The sequence below is a fragment of the Macaca nemestrina genome, chromosome 15 (genome assembly GCF_043159975.1).
Source record: "Macaca nemestrina isolate mMacNem1 chromosome 15, mMacNem.hap1, whole genome shotgun sequence".
NCBI classification, from domain to species: domain Eukaryota; kingdom Metazoa; phylum Chordata; class Mammalia; order Primates; family Cercopithecidae; genus Macaca; species Macaca nemestrina.
Window position 1 is genome coordinate 58,001,256 of NC_092139.1, and position 21,104 is coordinate 58,022,359.

Below are 21,104 nucleotides of genomic sequence, written 5' to 3' on the forward strand. Positions count from 1 at the left end.
GTGGATTCCCATACACTGCTGCTCCCAAGAGGGGATTTTCTGCCACATGTATTGATGGTCTTTTTATTTTGGGTTTTGCTCTATCTGGAAGGATTAACAAGAACGACATTAAATCCCACACGAATCCCTTTGCCCTTGTAGCGAGAATGACCTTGAGAAGGCCAGCCCTTCCTAGCTCAGGGAGCAGCTTTGTGGGAGATGAGTCTCAATTGCCAGGACTCCCCAGGGCCAAGCGTCCTCCACTCAGGCAGGCTGCTTCCCCTCCTTGTCCCAGCAGCCCTCACATTCACTTCCTGTCTTTCTATCCAAGCTGCTGCCCTTGACTTCAGCCCTCCTTTCATCTGTTACCCCAAACCTCTCAGCTCCACTCTTCTCATTCAAGTCAAATATTACCTAATTAACATCACTCTCTTCAGAAACTTGGCTCCTTCTTGCCTGGAAGGTACAGTTTAGGGGACAACCCACCTTGGGCTGTGTGAACACACTCCTCCCCCACTGACCTCAACCTGTGTCTGACACAGCAAAGGTTACACCACTGCCCTACCCACAGTGCTCCTTCCTTTCCTGCAAGGTGAACTCAACAGGAACTTCAGAGCTGGAAGTTGCTCCCTAAATAGTGGGCCACCTCCACCTGCCATGAGGTGGGAGACTCCAGGCTGGCTTCTGTGATGAGGCTGGAAGGTGTCATGCACCCTGCACCCAGCAGCAGAGCCCCTCGGGCTGCCTGTTCACCCTGAGCCCCCTGCCTTCGCAGGCACACACTCCGATGTGGATCACTGTTGCAATGGGGAAAATGAGTTGTTTTCCACCTGGGTGGGTCTGAAGGGAGGAGAGGAGTCGTCCTTGTCTCCAAGTTCTCCTGTCACTCATGCTGCCTCAGAAGCCTATTAGGGTCACCATACCTGGAGTAGTGGATTGCGAGGAGCTTGGACTGAATGCAGGGCCTGCTGCTCACTGCTTGTAGAGTCCAATTAACAAGAGTGAGGTCAGATAGAGAGAAGGTGACCATTCCAGAGCTTGGGTAAGGGGAAGAAGATACAGGCTTCTGCCTTAAGGGAACAGCTTCACCTGTACAAGCAGAAAGCAGTAGCTTTAAAGGGGAACTTGGCATGAAAGGCATGCAGGGGACTGGGGAGGAGATGGTGGGGTCTGCATGACTTATTTCAATATCTTATCCACTGGGTGGTCCTGGCTGGTGCTATCGTGGGCAGAGCTAGGTCGTAAGTTGGCCATTGTCTCGAGGCAATCTCCTGGTGGGGCTGAAACCCACAGGGTGCCTGGTTTGGTTCAACATTTGGTCCTCTGAATTTCCAAGCAAACATACAGTGAGATAAGCTTGCAGTGCAGGGGGTGCCTGGTGGGGAGAAAGGAATGGTTATAGTTGCATTCCTAAAGAGCTAAGTAAAAAGTGAAAGGACAGGGAAAAAGAGAAAAGGTAAAGATGATTTTTAGGAAAATGGGATACTTGGTTACAGTCTGAGGCCTTAGGCTGTGGCATCAGGTCTGATGAGGCGTAAGCTTTAGTAAACATGGAAGCAGTGGGTACAGAGCAGAGTCAAAGCCTGGAGAGAGGGTGACTGCTGGAACTGCCCCGCCTCAAGATGGGAGTAGAGATAAGACAGTGGGCTGGAGGCTGCACCTGAGCTCATAGGGCGGGTATCAGGGGGTGCGCAGAGGGTAATAAAACAAAGGTAAAAGCCAGAGGTGTCTCCAGAGCAAGAGGCCACTCCTGGGGCCGAGAGGCTTCCAGCTGGCACCCAGAACATGCCTCCAGCCTCTGGCCTCTGACAGCACCGTGGGGCCGAGGGGCAGTTCCTGTCAGTGACCAGTCATAGTCAGCAAGGGAGTCTTCCCCCAGCTTGTTCATTTTCATTTTTCTTTGTGCTAATTTAAAACATAACTGCCCCAGGGAAGGGCTGCACATGGAGTCAGTCATGATTCAGTGTGGACTGGCAGCTGGGACCCTGAGCACCCAGGAAAGCGGGATGGCGTGGGGACTTGTTCATCTCCCAGCTGTGACTGCAACTTCAAAAGGGAAAACACATCACATTCACAAGGAAAAGAACCTCATCTACATCACATTTTTTCACACATTTGAAGTTCTGCAGCTTCTATGCTATTTTTTATTGTGGTGAAATACACATAACATAAACTTTACCATTCTAATCACTTTTAAGTGCACAGCTGAGTGACATTAAGCACATTCACATTATTGTTCAGCCATCACCAATATCCATCTCAAGAACCTTTTCAGTTTCCCAAACTGAAGCTTCATACCCATTAAACAGTCACTCCCTATCTCCACGCTCCCCTGAGCTCCTGCACTCACCCTTCTGCTTTCTCTTTCCATGAATTTGAAAACTCCAGGGACCTCACATAAGTGGAACCACACAGTATTTGACCTTTTTTGTCTCGCTTATTTCACTTAGTATAATGTCTTCCCAGTTCACCATGCGTCCTAGCACGTCAGTACTTTATCCGTTTGTAAGGCGGAATATATTCTATTTGATGTATTCACCACATTTTGCGTATCTGTTCAGCTGCTGATGGGCAGTTGGTTTGCTCCTACCTTTTGCTGGTGTGAATAATGCTGCTGTGATTACGGGTGTGCAAATATCTGTTAAAGTCTCAGATTTCAGTTATTTGGGGGAGATAACCAGGAGCGGAATTGCTGGATCACATGGTGATTCTATTTTTAATTTTTTGAGGGATGGCCATACCATTTACCACAGTGGTTTGACATACCCTCCAGCACTGCACAAGGGTTCCAGTTTCAACTTCACATCCTCAGTCACACGTGTGATTTTCTGCTTTGTTTTGTTTGTAATAGCCATCCTAGTGACTGTGAATTGGTATCTCATTGTGGTTTTGGTTTGCATTTTCCTGATTATTAATGATGTTGAGCACACAAGCTTATTGGCCATTTGGTTATCATCAATGACGAAATGTCTATATTTGCCATTTTTAAATCAGGTTGTTCGTTGTCTTGTTGTTGAGTCATAAGAGCCCTTTATATATTTTAAATGTGTATACATATATATATATACACATACACACACACACACACACACACACACATATATATATATATATTTTAGACAGAGTCTTGCTCTGTTGCCCAGGCTGGAGAGCAGTGGCGCAATCTCAGCTCACTGCAAACTCCACCTCCAGGGTTCAAGCAATTCTCCTGCCTAAGCCTCCTGAGTAGCTGGGATTACAGGCACACACCACCATGCCTGGCTAATTTTTGTATTTTTAGTAGAGACAGGATTGCACCATGTTGGTCAGGCTGGTCTCAAGTGCTTGACCTCAGGTGATCCACCTGCCTCGGCCTCCCAAAGTGCTGGGATTACAGGCATGAGCCACTGTGCTTGGCCTATTTTAAATATTAACCCTTTATCAGATACATAATTTGTAAATATTGTTTCCCATTTCATGGCTTGGCTGCCTTGTCACTTTGTCAATAGTGTCCTTTGAGGTACAAAAGTATTTAATTCTGGTGAAGTTTTATTTCCCTGGTTTTTCTCTTGTTGCCCGCACTTTTCGGTGTCCTATTATTCCCTATGCTTTTGAGACCTTTGAAATCTAGTACATTCCCATACCTGCTACCGGGCTTAGGAAAGCCCTACCCGTTCGCTGTTTCTGAGGCACACACACTTGGGCCTTTGGAATTCCATAACCACCTTGTTTAGTGACATGTTAGCATTTCTTAGTCATCTGGTATTCCTCTTATTACCCATCTTACTTGCCCTTCCAACACTGGGGTGTGTCAGATAGGAAGTAGTAAGCTTTCATCTTTCTAGGACATTTCCTGGGAGATACCCCAGATCTCAGTATGTTTTTAATTGGACAAATCAGACTTTTTATTTATTTTCATTGTGGTTTGTGATGCTTTTAATGGGAATTAACTAGACAGAAATGACAGTTGCACTGTTATGAGGCTGATATTCCTCAGAGGAAGTGGGCAGCAGTCCAGCTCGTCAGCTGCTGAAAATGTCCCCCTTGAGCTCCCGGTGGTGCTCTAAGGCCATGTAGCTTCTGCTGCAGCAAAAGTAATGAGATCCTTGGCAGAATGCACTTGAACATGCTGTAGAGAGCTTTTTGTATGCATTAGGCACTGCCAACGACATGCATGTCCAACACAAAGGGGCACGGTGGACGTAGAGCATGGCAGGTCCCAGTCTCTGAGCGGAAAGGGCCCAAGTGCAGATGGTAACCCACTCAGCACCAGGGCAGCTGCTCTGGCCGCTGAGGACTGGTCCCGCAGCCTTTCTGGGCACTGGTGGGGCTTCCCCGGGAGCTCTGGGCTCTTCCCCACTGACACCAGCAGTTCCGTTTCCGCCACGGGCTCCTGGGACTTATCTGCACCCCGAATGCTCGCATGTGTGAATGCCTACTCCTGCTCTCCTCACTGCCTCCCTATTTGGTGCTGAACCTCCAGGTCGTGCTCCACTCCCCACAGTACAAAGCCAGGCATCCTTTCTGTGTCCACTGTCCTCTTCACAGGGGCTCTCCTTTTCATGTCCCTTTCAAAAGAGCAGCCAGGCTTCTCCTGGTCAATTTCTTCTTCTCAATTTGGTGCTGACTCCTGGCTTCTCAATAGCATTTTTATTTTTGCAAGTTTATAGTAAAAATCAGCAATGCATTCTGGTTCCTCCATGCCAAGAATTTGTGCTCATGCCTGAATATGAGAATCTTGACTCATGTCAGTAAAAATGATGGCCTCGGTAGACCCATGGCAGAGCCTGCAGCCTGGTGCCAAAGAGCACCTTCCTGCCAGCTCAGCCATTCACCACTGCCACTGCCGGCACACACAGACACACACACATACATGTACACACTCCTGCATGCACTGACAGGCACTCACATGCTTGTGTGCACTTACATGCATACACTCACACATACACACTCACTCTGTCACTCATACACACTCCCACCCCTCCTGATGGGCAGCAGTCACTGCTCCGCAGGCACTCCCTTGGGCCCCTCACTCATGTTCTCATTCTCAACTTTCTCTGCTACCTGCCCTTTATCCGCTGATGCAAATCCTCTCTGCCAAGCCTCACTCCTGATTTACCTTGAAAAGAGTCCAATGCCTAACCCACTTTCCAAGGGCAGTCGAGGTGGGAATCATTGCTTTTATATAGGGCATGGCTCTGGCTACACTTGGGAGATGCCCTCGTTTCGTTTCAGAGAGAGGCTGTTCTCGGCTCACTCACTCCACTTGTCCTCCAGCCATACCCCTGCACAGAACCCGCTGTAGCCCAGGCCCCCAGTGACTTCTTCGAAGCCCTCAGGGTGGCTCTGTCACCAGGGAGATATGACCTTGAGGTGTGATGGCAGCTGGTGGGACTGGGCGAGGCCGGAGCTGGCTGTATCCCTGTAGTGCAGGGCCTCCTGTCTGCCTTAGGGTATTCATGTGTCCCACATGTCTGGCCCCTGGTTGTGAGGATGGCACCCCCTCCATATCTGCTCCATGGCCACTGGCTTTGCGGATCTCTACTTCGCTGTCTCCCAAGGGACATGTGGCTGTGTTCCAGCACCTGGCCAGGCCCTTTTCTGTTCTCTCATTACTCCTAACCCAAGCAATGTCATCACGCTGTACATCTGTCAGTGGGTCCAAATGTCAAAGACTCCCAGACCTCCCAGATCCCAATCTCTGGCTCCAACTCCTGCCTCATTCTCCTGCCATGGAACAGCCACTGGAACTCCTGCTCCACCTCCAGTGATTTCCACCCACCATACTACAGTTCCCTCTGCCCCAGGGCTGATGGCCACGGCCACAGGTGGAACCAGGCAGCTTCTGCCACACACCAAGGAGCCACTCTTGGTGGCCCCCTTTCCCTCCAGCCCTTCTTCACCCACCAGAAAGTTCTCCTGGCTCTGCCTCTGACCCGTGTCAGATGTGTCCTGTTCCCCCCGCCCTCAGTCTGTTACCATCACCTCACTCTTAGACTGTGCAGTCATCTCTGGACTGCTTGCCCAGGTCCTGCCCTGCTCCCTGCGGGACATTCTCTCAGCAGCAGCACAGCCCAAAGTGGTATTGTTGGATAGGTAAGATCAGCCTGCCTTCCCTGTTGAGGGCCCTCCCTGAGCCCGCACCCCAGCCAAGGCTCCTTGTGTGCTCGCAGGAGCACCCAAATGCTAATCATGTCCTGCAAAGCTCAACACCAGCCGCCAGCACTCACTCTCCAGCTGCATTTGAGGCCACTCTCCTCTGGTCCCAATGCAGTCTGGCTGCACTTACCTGCTTTCTGTTCTTCAAATAATCCCAGGCCACTCAGACTTAGGGCCTGAGCCCCTGCCCTTCCCTCTACCTGGTGTGTTCTCTCCAGGACGCTCCCACGGCTACTCCTCCCCATCCTGGGGTCTCAGGTGGCGGGTCCCCCATGCAGTGGGACACTGCCCCACACTCCTTCCCATCCTGGGGTCTCAGGTGGCAGGTCCCCCATGCAGTGGGACACTGCCCCACACTCCTTCCCATCCTGGGGTCTCAGGTGGCAGGTCCCCCATGCAGTGGGACACTCCTCCACACTCCTCCCCATCCTGAGGTCTCAGGTGGCAGGTCCCCATGCAGTGGGACACTCCCCCACACTCCTTCCCATCTGGGGTCTCAGGTGGCGGGTCCCCCATGCAGTGGGACACTCCCCCACACTCCTCCCCATCCTGGGGTCTCAGGTGGCAGGTCCCCTTGCAGTGGGACATTCCCCCACACTCCTTCCCATCTGGGGTCTCAGGTGGCGGGTCCCCCATGCAGTGGGACACTCCCCCACACTCCTCCCCATCCTGGGGTCTCAGATGGCGGGTCCCCCATGCAGTGGGGCACTCCCCCACTCTCCTCCCCATCTGGGGTCTCAGGTGGCGGGTCCCCCATGCAGTGGGACACTGCCCCACACTCCTTCCCATCCTGGGGTCTCAGATAGCAGGTCCCCCATGCAGTGGGGCACTCCCCCACACTCCCAGGAGCTGCACCTGCCCATCACCCTGTCTCTATTGTCTCACAACACTTGGCATCATCTCGGGATTCCTTTCTTTCTTCCCCCAATGGAACATGAGTTCCCCGAGTACAGGGACCAAGCCAGTCTCGTACATATCTTACTTCCAGTGCCAAGAAGTGCCTGCCATGGATAAGACAGTCAAAAAACATTTGTTAAAAGTGAGTGATTACATAACTGAGTGACAAATGCCCACCTTCTCCATCTGTGGTTCTCAACCTTGGAGGCACATAAGATTCACAAATGACCTTTAAAAATACAAATGCCAAGGTCCCCCTCAAACCTTGAATTTCTGACTTAATGGTTCTGGGGAAGAGCCTGGGTATCACGATTTGTTAAAACTACTAATGTGAATCAGATGTGGATCCAAGGCTGGGAATCAACTGGAATGTAGGTTTCAACCTGCAGAAAAGTTGTCATGATCCAGATACTGTCCACTCCACTCCTTGAAAGGACCCCAGAAAAAGACCTACTGCAAAAAGAAAAACCTCCATCTTGATGGTATTAGTTCTCAAAAGGGCAAAGTCAGGGGACCCTATGTATTGGTTTCAGGGCCTGAGCTCAGTGATCGTTAAGGCAAGTCCTGAAAAGTGAGGAATTGGTTGGAACTGGCAGAGTCTGACAACACAGTTTAGGATTAAAGGGCACAGCAAAGGGAGGGTCTTAAATGAGGTGTTAGTGAACAGACTCTTGAGTTGAGCCTTATGTTCCGAGAAGACGGACTCTGTGGAGCAGTCTCCCAACTTTTTGCTGTGTTTGCTTCTTTGGAGGTTTGTTTTTGCTTCGTCCCAATACTGCTTAACACATGAACAGGAATTCCTGTTGGTTTCTACTCTCAGTATTAATCAGAAGGAAAGCTTAGAAGCAAGTTTGAATCCACGCAAACAGAAGTATATTCAGAAAGAGTAAATGAAAATCCATATGGTCAAGAGGAAAGAAAAAAATCAAGCACTACGCCATTGCCTCCACAGTCAATGGGGAAGCAGAGTCTGAAAGTTTTCTGAATTAACTACCAATTTTTATTTTAACATAAAACCATTGCATGATTAATAATATAACCCAATCTATTAAGCACAGTTTAATAAATCAACCTAATATTTTTGCAAGGAGTGAAAGATTAAGAATATGAATGTATTAGTGAAACAAATGATTTATTCTTAAAAAATGCAACATAACAATTCGAAATTAAAATCAGGAACCTAATTAGAGACCATCACAAAAAAATATTGATTTTGTTAAACATGTAGAAGATGGTTGGCTAGGAAAGCACATAGCAAGTTGTTTAGATGACTGCTTCACCAAGATACAAAGAGAGGTGCACTTGAGGGGGGACCATCAGCAGCCACCTGTGCTCCATCTACAAAGATCTGGCTGTGACGGCATGGCTCAGGAGCTGATCAGAAAATTTCTGGTAGACACTCTCTCCACTCCAAGCTACAAAGACAACTAACTAACCACTTCATTGAATCTAGATGCCAAAGCAAGCCATCTTGATTTAGATCCTTAATTTCCCTATTCACGAGGTAATAAAATAGAATTTTCTTTCTGAGAAGATGTTTTAAATCATGAAAATATTTAAACTGATCACAAAGCTAAGTGAAATACAATAAAACACAATGTCTGCAAGTATATATCATTTTAACGTTTTTTTAGACCAAATTCTTCATAACAAGATTCTTGTTGGGAGACCAGCGGGATGACCCCAGGACCCCACCCCAGCTGGCTGGGCTGGAGGCTCAGCCCCACAGGGTGGAGGCTGTGCCTGGCCCTGACCCTGGGCTCCAGACACAATTTCCCTTCTTTGACCCCCAGTCCCTCATTTTACATTCCTTCACAGCAGTTCCTCCCTTTGCTTTGGATGTTCTTGGCTTCGTCTCTTCCCCACTCCTAGACCACAAGCCCTTGTCAGGCAGAAGCTGTGTTTGAATCATCTTCTACCGTAACATCTAAGACGACACCCTGAAGTTACTGAGTGTTTGCTGAGTGAACTGTGTCTCTTGACTGCCTGCTTATCTGAGGGTGAGCTGTTCCCCGTAAACTCAGATCTCCCTTTTCCAGGACCGCTCAGGAGTGTCTGCTCATGAACAGCCAGGCTCAGCCAGCCCTGGAAAAGTATGGTCTGCATGCAGGCGAAGAAAGAAGAATATAGTAGAAAAAACAGCAGTTGTCCTCAGTCCATTGAAATTCAAAGGATTCCCTGGGGATTTATTTTCTAAATGGCTTCTTACTTCCCTAAGTGTTTTGTCCTTTTTCCTCTGATGTGTGGGCATCCAATAAGCAGGCACTGGCGCCATCAACTCCTTATGTTCCCTCCCTGGAAAAATCCTTTAATTATAAAGCATCACTTGCTGCATGAGCCAAAGGGAAGAGTAAATTATTACACTTTTGTTTGTACCATTGACTCCAGAGACAAATGTCTTCTTGTACCCTGGGAAGCCAAAGCCATCCACGTTGACCTTTTGCAGAAGCGGGTGCGGATTCTTGTGCTCACCACTCTGTGAACCCCACAGCCCGTGAATTCGGGTGCCTGCCTCCCTTCTCCTCAGAAGCAGTCTGTGTGTATTCCAGCTTCCACTGTCCTCTTTTCAGAATGTCAAGGACACTATCTCCTACTGTTTGAGTCCCTCTGCCTGTTCCCATCTCCCAAGCAACAGGAGAAGGGCCTCTTAAATCCCTGATTGGGATACAATTCTCCTAACAACATTCCCAATTGCCTTTAGGGCTACATTGTACACAGAAAAAGCGTAGACAGCAGAGAGTATTTAACGCATGGTGACAATTAGTGTATACCGAATGCAAATGTCGCCTCCATACCAAGACATTATATGCATGGTGTCATGGAACCTCCCGCAGCTGATCCATGATGAAGAGATGCTGTTGATGACTCCATTTCAGTTTCAGACTAAGTGACCTGCCCAGGGTTCATCTCTCTCTCTCTCTCTCTCTCTCTCTCTCTCACACACACACACACACACACACACACACACAGTCACACACATGCACACTCTTGTAAGTGTCAGAGCAACCTTTTGGCCCCAAGCACTCTGACCCCTCAGAAGGATGTCCTGCTGTCTCCCTAGAGCATCTTCCCTTTATGTGTCTTAGCTGTAGTCTCAGGAAGTTAGAACTGGCAGAGGCACTAGCTTAAGTGAGAAACCCAAGCACAAAGGTGGGTGAACAACAAGCTTGGGCCACAGGGAGATTATCCAGATAGCCTCTGAGACCTTGAGCAAGTCACGAGATCCAAGTGTCCTAGGCAGGTTCTTCCAGAATCAGACTTCTGATGAGAATCCACAGGCAAGTGATTGATGACGGGAGAGGCGCCAAGGGAGGTCAGGGAGGGAGCAGGAAAGGAGGGTGGGGAGGGGGGAAGTCAAGCCAGGCACAATCTCAAGAACAGTCTTGTAGGGGGATCTTCAGCCTGATCTTGAAGAGGCCTCTGGAGGGCAAGCAAGGCCTCTGAATTTGTCCTGCCTTGAAGCAGGGAAGCTGGACTTTCCCATTCCTGCCTGTCAGTCATGAGTTACTGACCACTAGGAAGGACATGCACCCACAGGCCCTTGTAGTTCTCTGAACAGTGAAGCTAAGCAGCTCCCGTGGCCCAAGTCCCCAAAGAAAGAGCATGGGCTGCAGTTAGAAGAAAAGCATGCAGAAACTGCAGAGTTGGCATACAGATCAGACACGGGCATCGCAGGGCATCTGAGTGGAGACCACCAGGATCCAGGATACTCGGCCCCAGTCACTAGTACAATGCCCCACGCGGGGCCAGAGCTGTGTCTGTGACTGGGGCCCCCATGACCTCATTAGAAGGTCTGGGGATTTGGGAGGTGAAATCGATTAAGGGGATTAGAAAGTAGGTTTTGAAGGAAAATTGACACAATTAGAGTATTTCACCTCCAGAGAAGACTAAATAGTAAGCCAGTAACTACACAAGTACATAAAGACTTCTTACCAAAAAATGATGGCTGATTCAAGGACTGCAGAAGTAGAATAATTGACATACTGCACATACAGAAGGGCTCCTACTGCACAAAGGAAACCCCAGCCTGACAAGGAAGGGAAGCCCCAGAAGACTGTAAGGAAGGGTACATGGTCCACATGCCCAGCATCTGTCTTGCAGGATTACACAGGGTCCCTCTGAAATAATTTGCTCCGAACAGATAAAGCACGACAACCAGGAACATTTCCTGTGTGTCTCTTATGTGGGAGGGTTTGGAAGCAGAAGTTCATAAAGTACATGAAAATGAGGATGAGAAGACCAGGATGAGCAGATCTTCAACACTGCCCTTGACCCTATGTTGGGAGAGTTGAGGCAGGTCAACCCTTAGAAGCCTGAACCTAGCATCAGAATGCTGCAGGGAGGGCCCTCTCCAGCCCAGAAGCTCCATACTGACTCCTAGGCAGTATGGAACCTCTTAAAGAATCCATCCCTCATGTGAACAACGGCAGTGATACTGTCCCTGCCCCACTGGGCTGTGATCAATGGGTGCAGACACACTCAGAGCTCTTGCTACAGAGCTGGGAACAAAATAATGAAGTGTCAACTAGAATGGGTCTCCACATGTGAAATGTATGCCCAAGCCTGGTAGAAAGGTGGCATTCACTGCTGCTTCAAAGGATTCAAAACACTCCTCTGCTCAAGCAGAATGTGAGTCAACACAGAACCATCAAGGGACACCCAATGTGTCCCACATAGCCAGCTCATATTACTTCTGTTTCTTCCAGTTATTGACACAGAACCTTCTAGCACATGTACTCTGCAGAGCTCATTCATTCTCCCCATGTCCTTCCGTGTTAGGTAAAATCTGGAAATTAGAATCCCCATTTTGCAAATACAAAATAACTGAGAAACAGATCAAGCTGTGACTCACTGAATCTGGAGCAAAAGCAGTTTCTATCTCCTGTCTCCTTCCTTGCAAGCTCAAGTTCCTGCTCCACTAGCCTAGATGTCAAGGTGCTTTATCCTTCTCCCTGCTCTGATATTTCTTTCTTTCCTTTTTGTAAAAAATGAATGAATCTTTCTTGATAAGAGTGACAAAGGAGCGTACAGAAGAGGTATGGAAATTTCAGAAGGGATGAGGTTCCTTCCCGCAGAATCTGACACTGGATCCCTGATTTACACAACCTGGGCACTGCCCCAGGAGCAGAGAAGGAAAAGCGCAAAGCAGGCTGTGCACATCCCCATCCATCTGATCGGCTCACTGGATCCAAGCCTGGGAGATGCCTGCCGGGGAATTGTCATCTGTTCACTCTTATGCACTGCCCACAGATGGAACCCTCCAAGGTCAGTGGATGAGGGACAGGCTGTGGACAGGAAGAAAACCGGGAGTCAGGGGGCCTGGATGCAGGGAGTATTTCTTCCAGTTTCCAAATGTGACTTTGGGTGCCTGGCTCTGGGTTCCAAAGGTCGTGGTGAGCCCTGAGTGCTGCCCCTCCTCTTGCTTATACTGAACAGGGTCCTATTCTCAACTGAGAGGGGAGGCTGTCCAAAGCAGGACAGTGAGGATCATGCTCCAGACTGTTGTTGGGAGACGCTGTGTCTGACACAGGAGAATGATGTCAAGTCCAAAGACTAAGGAAGGGGAAGCAGAGGGCTAGATAGCAGCTGGGGAAGTCAATGCCAAAGGAACTAGGGGCAACATCAGGTTTCAGACTGTGCTTCAGAGTGAGCCCCCGTCTGTGAGTGTGAGCTAGTGCCTCTCTGGAACACCAGCACCACTCCAGGAGCCTTACGGCCTCATCTGCAAAAGGGGTCATCGTACCTGTGGAAGAGGCATCTCCTTAGGAGTAGAAGAGAATTTATGTGAAGGAGCCTCTGGTCAGTGCTGAGTCCAGATCACGGGTGGCTCCGTGATGACCTCAGGTGGATCCCAAATGTCAGACACTCCCCTACTCATTCCACAGTTAGCCGAGGGCCTCTTCCTCACCATCAACAGCAAATGGGCACACACTGAAAACCTTGGCTGTGCCACATTTCTTACCTATGTTGATTCTTTTACTCTTTGCAACAATGCCATGCCTGGGGCCCAAGAGGGAAGGGATCCACCCAGGGTCGCTCCACCGCAGACCTTGTAGCCAAAGGGAGCCGCAGCCTGGCCACACCCTCACTCTTGGTCTCCATGCTGCCACCTTGCCACCATCCTGGTCCTGTCCTGATCTAGGAGGAAAGTGAAGGCTGCCAAGGGATCTCCAGCAGAACCTTCTTTTACAATTACAGTAGAAATTGGATCCTTCTTATTTCACTGCTCTGGTTTTGTTAACAGGCTATTTCTGTGTCAGTAACTGCCCATGGGTGTCAACTCCCCAGTGGGCTAGAATAAAGGGAATATGTGACGTCCTTTCTTCTTCAGCAAAAAAGGATTGCCAGTATTGCTCCTTTAAACTTCCAGCCCACTCATCTGGGAGGTTCAGCCTGCCCTGTCACCTCAGAGCGCTCAAGCTGCTGGGCATGTCCTGAATTTTCCCTTTTCACATTCCCTTTGACTCTGCAGGAGGGAAGCGGGTCCAGTTGATCTGGAGAGGCTGAAAGGAGAAAGAACTGAGGCAGAAGTAATCAGTGGAAATTCCAGAGGGAGATAGATCAGAACCCACTGTCTAAGCACAAAGGGCTGCTGGCTTAGTAAAGTGAGGCTAAGGTGGGGAGGTCAGTGAGCCAGGGAGCCTGCCCACCTGCAGAGTGGCTCTGCAGCTTTGTCCCTGCAGGATGAGGCCCTGAACTCTGCACCCACCCTGGTGGGCTGCACATTATGTGCTGGGAGACCACTGCAGGTGCAGGCTCAAAGCCCGGTCCCTGCAACTCTCTCCACCAATGTGCCTCCCGAGAGGCAGGTAAGGAAGAGGTAGGCCTCACGGAGCCACCCCCACGAAGTTGCGGGCGCCCTGTTTACTTCTCTGGACTCTGCCTTTGCCTTGATAACTAGGGGACAGTTAGGTGGTTTGCAGGAAAAAGACATGTTGCTGTTGAAAATTCTGTTTTCAGGCTGGGCACGGTGGCTCATAACTATAATTCCAGCATTTTGAGAGACTGAGATAAGAGGATTGCTTGAGGCCGGGATTTTGAGACCAGTCTGGGCAGCATAGCAAGACTTCTCTACAAAAATAAATAAAATTTTCAGTGCAGCATTTGAGGGTTTTTTTTTGGTTTTTTGTTTTGTTTTGTTTTGTTTTGTTTTGTTTTTTGAGATGAGATCTTGCTATGTAGTCCAGGCTGGACTTGAACTCTTGGGCTCAAGAGATTCTCCCACTTCAGCTTCCTGAGTAGCTGGGACTACAGGTGTGTGCCACGGCACATGGCTAGTAGTTGTTGTTTGTTTACGCTGTGTTATGAACAGAATGTCTGTGTCTCCCCCCAAAATGTATACAATGTAGCCCTAAACCCCAATGTGATGGTATTAGGAGTTGGGGCCTGTGGGAGGTCCTTAGGGCTAGAGGAGGTCATAAGGATGGGCGTCCATGATGACATTAGTGTGCTTGTAAGATGAGGAAGAGATTGACCTCTTCTGGCTCCAAGTGAGCCCAGTGACACGGCAGCCGCCCTCCACCAGGAGGAGAGTCCTTCTCTATCAGCATGCTGAGCATGGACTTCCCAGCCTCCAGAATTATGAGAAATAAATGTATACTGTTTTTTAGGAGTGTATTTTTCTATTTGTTTGCTTTTAGGGAGCCTAAACAGAGTTTCTTGACGGGACAAAGTACATTATTATTAGAGATAATGCAAATTATTAATTACCAAATATATTTGTATAGAAAGGGAAAAAGCCACAAAATATCTATGAATTGTAAGAAATAAGCACTGTTGCAGTGCAAATATCCCGAAACATTCATGTGATGCCATGTTCAGCTCTCCGAAGCTCTTTAGCTCTTACCTGGAGCAGCCGTGCTCAGGTGATGCTGCTGGGAGTCTGGAGATAGATGAAGACACTCCCCCTACACCCGCCTTCATACTTACACATGCACCTGTACACTGGGACACACACTTGTGCAACACATACGCTGGAAAGGCCTCCAGTCCAGTAAGTGAAGCACAAAAGGTAAATAAATAACAAAGCTCCAGACAGGAGAGGGTGCGACCCACAGAGAGGGGGGCAGGCCCGCTGCCATGTTCCCAGGAAGTGGGATATAGTCAATGGACCTTCCTTCCAGGGTGGGTTGGCCGTGCAGCCAGGAGAGGGGGATAGGAAATGGGAATTCAAGGGGCCACCCTAACAGGGAGTCATGGCACATGCCTTCAGGTGTTTGTCCAAGGAAAACGCGTTGCAAAGAGTGTGAGAAACATCAGTGTGACTATTTCAAAGTGACGTGAAGAATCAAGGTTCATCAGCATTCTCTGCTGTCTGGGGAAGATCACTCACAGCTTACCTACACCAATCTAATCCGATTCTATCACTCTATTCACAGGTTGCTCACAGCCCAGGATGAGGCCCAATCCCCTAAAACCTGGTATGACGCCTTTAGTGATGAGACCACTACCCACCTTTCCGGTCTTATCTTACGCATCCTACACTCGTGCTCCGTGCTTCTTCAAACTCAAAAACCAGAAAGAGCAAAACTGCCCCAGGAGCACTGCCTTCCCCCACCCCCAGGGTCATAAGCACCCACACGCAGGCAGGCCCTGCTCCTCGTCCAGGTCTCAGCTCTCTTGATTACTCCCTGTTTCATGGGCCCCCCTCCCACCCTGCTCCCCCAGGACCCTTTCCTCGCCCCTTTGGAGCAGTCATCACTCTGCACAGTCACTGCTGTTTACTTGTCCTTTTGGGCAGGGCCATACCTGCCAGGCTCACCTGCTCCTGTGCCCCCAACAGCTGCTCTGTACCTGTCCAGTAGCAGACACCAACCAACACTCACCAAGCCAATTGACAAACACACAGGCAAAGAAAGAATACACCTGGGGACTGGGCCTCCCCAAGCAGTGTGACTCTACCACTGTGGATACAACAGCTTCTTTGTTCTTGGTTAAATCACTTTGTTTTGCTATTTTTTCACCATGGCTGAGGGTGAGAAAAGCTTTATGTACATTCGGCAAGGTCTATCTTAGCTGGTGAGTCCTCTTTCAATCAATTCTGTATTTTCAGGTAGCTCTTGAACAGAAGGAGCTCTTCTTTCTGCTGCTGGCCAGGGCAAACGTGTCCTGTACCCCCAAATTGGATAGATTCTGTGAGGCCATGCTTAATATGTGCTATGGCAGGAGACCCTTGTGGGACCCGGGTGCCTGATAGCAAGCAAACTGCATCAAAGGAATGCCCCTAAGAACCAGCTGCCAGGCCAGCTGTGCAGAAGCAGAGTAAGGGCTCTTTGTGGGCTGGTGCTGATCTGCATGACAACTGCCCAGGGAACACAAGCCAGGGTGCAGCAGAGAGCTGCCTTTGGTTCAGGCACTTGCCTGAGTGAGTTCCTTTGTTTAAAAGGCATTCTTTTCTTAAAATATGAGTGATAAACCAAGAATCACAAAAATGAAATTGCTTACCTTTGTGTTTCCTCCCTTCAGTTCCACACGCTGCAGAATTACAGAAGTGCTTATTTTTGCAAAAGAACTTTTTTTCGCTCACAGAAAAAAAGCAAATGCAGCAAGAAATATGTTTTCTTGAGCCAAAAACAAGTTCTTAGGCCTTTTAGAAAGTGCCAGCAACCATGCTAATAATTAATGACATGTTTAAATGCTTAGTGCTGCACCAGCAATGTTTTCAAGAATTCCAACCTCTTAGTTTTTCTTGACGTTAGAGTTACACTTGTACAGAAAGAAAAATACAGTCTTCCTTTATCTTAGTGAGGAGGTGCATTGCACTGTTCACTTGGTGCCTGGATTGAAGTCGATGTCTGTGTCCATTTTTGGAAGCTTGAGTTTTTGAGCATATGCTACAAATTCTGGCCTCACAGGTCATCCTGTAGCAAAGCTTTGTAAAGCTTTTTCTTCTTCTTTTTTCTTTGTTTAATCTCTAATGGTCCTGAGAACACTTGTGTTTTCTAGCTTTCAGCTGAACTACAATTTTCTTAAAAATACTGAAGCTTCTGATACCACATTCAGTCATAATAATAGGTACGTATTATGGGACAATTAATTGGATCATAGAAATTAATAACTAGATAAAATTCAAAGAGAAGCCATCTGCTCAGGCAGGACAGGGGTGAGGCAGGTTTCTGGGGGACATGAGGACAGCCAAGTTGGTGACACAATGAGGATGCAGGCTCTGGTGTGGACAGGCTGGGTCATTACCCATGGTAGCCGGAAATGCCCGGGAGAATGTAAGGCCAAGTGTGTGTTCAGGTCAAGTGACAATCTAAGAACAAGAAGTGGAAGACAGAGGTCAGGAGAGAGCAGAACAACTGCAGGGCCAGCCATACAGGACAACAAAAGAAAGAGCCACCATGTCCTTATGGGCAAGTGGGGGGCTTGAACTTTGTTCTGGCTTACCTGGATTTCTGGCTGTCTGGTGTGTGAAAGGGCTGCCCGCTGGTGATGGTTTACGATCTCTCCCAACTGGACAGCATAAACAAAACCTACCTGTGCGACTATCTGCTATAAGCAGCCTTATGGCCCAGGCTCCACACAGGCTCATATTTAGGAAAAAGATCAACTGGACACCTAAAGTCTTGAATTGAAATACAGATCTCTAATGTAGGCTTGGGTGATGCAGGAATTCCACATCTTAAACGACACAGCAAGATTTCCCAGGATCCTATTTTGACATCTCTTTTCTGTTAGAGGGAACCCACTTCACACACTCAGGTACCACTCAGCAATACGGGTGATGCCTCCTCCTCCCCGGAGGGCAGAGGCTTATGCAGGTGCATCTCCTCTTCATCCCCTGGCTGGGTGATTCTGAGAAACACTCTTTTCCTTCCAAAGGGAAGGAGAGTGGCTGCTGCCTGCAGTGGTGACCAGCTCAGGGATTCCTCTGCCATCTGACTCCCCTCCCACCCTGCTGGCCACCCACTGGCCCCTTACCCCTTTTTCCTGGGATTATTTTCCAAATAAATGTCCTGACTGAGCTCTCCAGCCCTGGTTTTGGGAAGGGAGACACAGGCCAAACGTCACATTCTTTCTGGGTATTTTAGCACCTCTGGTTTACTGAGGTGTGACAAATCTTATCCAATTTATCCAATTAAGGTTTGCGAAATTGTGAACTTGACTGAGGGAAACTATTCCAGCAAAGGATGGGCATGAGAACACCAGATAATAGGTAGTAAAAGCTGCTATTTTGGCTTCCATGGGGTATTGAGGAAAGAAGACGGGTCTTAGAAGGGTCTGCTGACAAGCGCAGTGCTGCGCTGTGCCCATGGTGACCACCGTTCCTCTTCTGTGTGCCCACGGCTGTCAGTGCCCCGGACACGCCTTCCATGCTCAATGCTAGTATGCCCACTTTCTAGATGGAGAAACTGGCATTTCAAGAAGATGAGGAGTGGCCGGGCACGGTGGCTCAAGCCTATAGTCCCAGCACTTTGGGAGGCCGAGACGGGCGCACTACGAGGTCAGGAGATTGAGACCGTCCTGACTAACACGGTGAAACCCTGTCTCTACTGAAAAATACAAAAAAAAACTAGCTGGGCGAGGTGGCGCCTGTAGTCCCAGCTACTCCGGAGGCTGAGGCAGGAGAATGGCATAAATTCAGGAGGCGGAGCTTGCAGTGAGCTGAGATCCGGCCACTGCACTCCAGCCTGAGCGACAGAGCCAGACTCCGTCTCAAAAAAAAAAAAAAAAAAGAAGAAGAAGAAGAAGATGAGGAGCTTGTTGAATGTAAGCAAGTAAAGGTCGGATGTGAGGGAGTGGAGTTAAACTCACCCGGCCTGCCTCTGAGGCTGGCATCCTCTCCACCATATCATGCTGCACTGCCCACCCTCTTAGATAGGCCTGGGTGGCTCTTCAGGAGCCCACATTTTCATACTCTCAGAAGAGAAACTAAAGCTGTCCAAGGACTAAGCATAATACTCAAGACATTTTTGGCGTGAGCCATTGAGCAACAGAGCCCACAGGAGCTAGGGGCAGCCAGATGGAATCAGCCACTGAGATCTGGGGCATCTGATCCAGACACGACAGTGTCTGCTGCACTCAGCCTCTGCCCCCTTGAAACAAGAAGAAGATCCCCAGCTGAGGGAGAGACATCAGTCATGGTCTTAGGTTCTGAGGGTCTTCACACCAGCATCAGCTTTGTGCCAAGGATCTAGACTTTGCCATTTCTCTCAACTTCTCAGAAAAAGCACCAGCAGCTCTTGTCTTGCCAACCATCTTTAAGAAAGGTGACCAGCCAGCTCCACTAAGGAAGGCGCTGCCAGCACTCTGAGCCTGCCCTTGCCTCCTACAATGCTAGGCAGCACATAGAATAAGCTCATTTCAGAGGTGAGGAAATCCAGGTGCTGTTAATCAGGACAGAGTGTGAGAGACAGCAGCAGACACTTGCCTCCAGCCCAGGCTTGGCTGGCTCTGAGATGTGAGCTTCTACTCTCGCAGGGAAGCATTCAGCTGATGCCTGACAGACAACCCCTATTAATGTTGGCTACTGGGGACCCCACCCCACTTCTCACAAGCAATGTGAAGACAGAAGAGCCACTCTGTTCTCAAAATTCAGCTTCTTCGTCTTCCTGGAATCATTCCAAATGGCCCCACGGAGCGTAAGATTCAATGAGGTTATATTTATAAAGAACTTATCTCATTTCTAGACATGGTAATTGAAAAAAAAGGCCACAGATTCCTCCTGTCACTCACTGCAAGCCCACTTCCAATGTGACTTTATAGCCACAGTACAGGATGTCTCCCCAACTCCTGAATCTGGCCTGGGCCACTTGATCTGCTTTGGTCAATGAGATGATGTGATGTCACCCTGAAGAGTCATGCACATTGAGGCTTGCCTTCCCTCATTGCTATCGGGCACCCCGAAGCCACCACTGGGTGAAGAACTCTGAGCCAGCCTACAGGAAAAGGAGAGACATGGCCCATAGCCAGCCTACTCCCAGAAATGTAAGGTCTTTGGCTGCCAGCTGACCACAGATGCCTGAGTGAGCCCAGACAGCACTGTGTGAGGCAGAGGCAATCCATCCCAGATGGCTCAGCCCATATCATCAACCCACAGCACTGTGAGCAAATCAATGATTATCATTGTAAGCCACTGAGTTTCAGAGTAGTTTGTTCAGTAGCAACAGATAACTGATACACCAGCACTATATAAGTTGCTTAAAACATAGGCTGAGGCAGGAGAATGGCGTGAACCCGGGAGGCGGAGCTTGCAGTGAGCCGAGATTGCGCCACTGCACTCCAGCCTGGGCGACAGAGCGAGACTCCGTCTCAAAAAAAAAAAAAAAAAAAAAAAAAAAAAAAAAAAAAAACATAGTATCTTTCTCTCCTCCTTGTTTCTTTCCAAAGTGCTGTAACGAATGCATGGGCAACACTGCTGATGCTGGAACTGAGCAGACCCAGACGTGCACTTGACCCTCTACTTTGGGAGGCTGAGGCAAGAGGATCATTGAGAAGTTTGAAACCAGCTTGGGTAACATGGCAAAACCCATGTCTCCACACAAAAAGAGAAAAAATACAAAAATTTTCCGGGCATGGTGCTGTGTCTGTAGTCCCAACTACTCAGGAGGCTGAGGTGAAAGGATCACTTGAGTCCAGGAAGTTGAGGCTGCAGTGAGCCACGACTGTGCCAGGGCACTGCAGCCTGGGCCACAGCGCAACACTCTGTCTCAAAAAACACATTTACCTACATAACAAAACTGCGCATCCTGTACATGTACCCCTGAACTTAAAAGTTGAGAGTTAAAAAAAAAAAATGTTAGCTGGAAGGTGTGGCAGCTTGCTCGGTGCCTGAGTGACAGTTCTTCCCAGCACAGGAGGTGGTCCACAGACCTCTCTTAACTCTGAAAGTTCTGTAACTTCCTCTGAGATAAGCATTGTTGAGGTTACCCCAATTTCCAAGAGACTTGGTAATTTCTACTGTGTCCCATTGCCTAATATGTGACAGCTCCTCGCTGACTTTCTTGAAAGTTTCTATTTCAATGCTATATCACAGCATACTAGATAATATTTCAAGCCACAATAAGGGAATCACAGGTAAGAGAAACTGCCCATCGTGTGCTGGGCCACTGAGGTTCCCACCAGGAGCCCTTTTGAGCTGCTACATC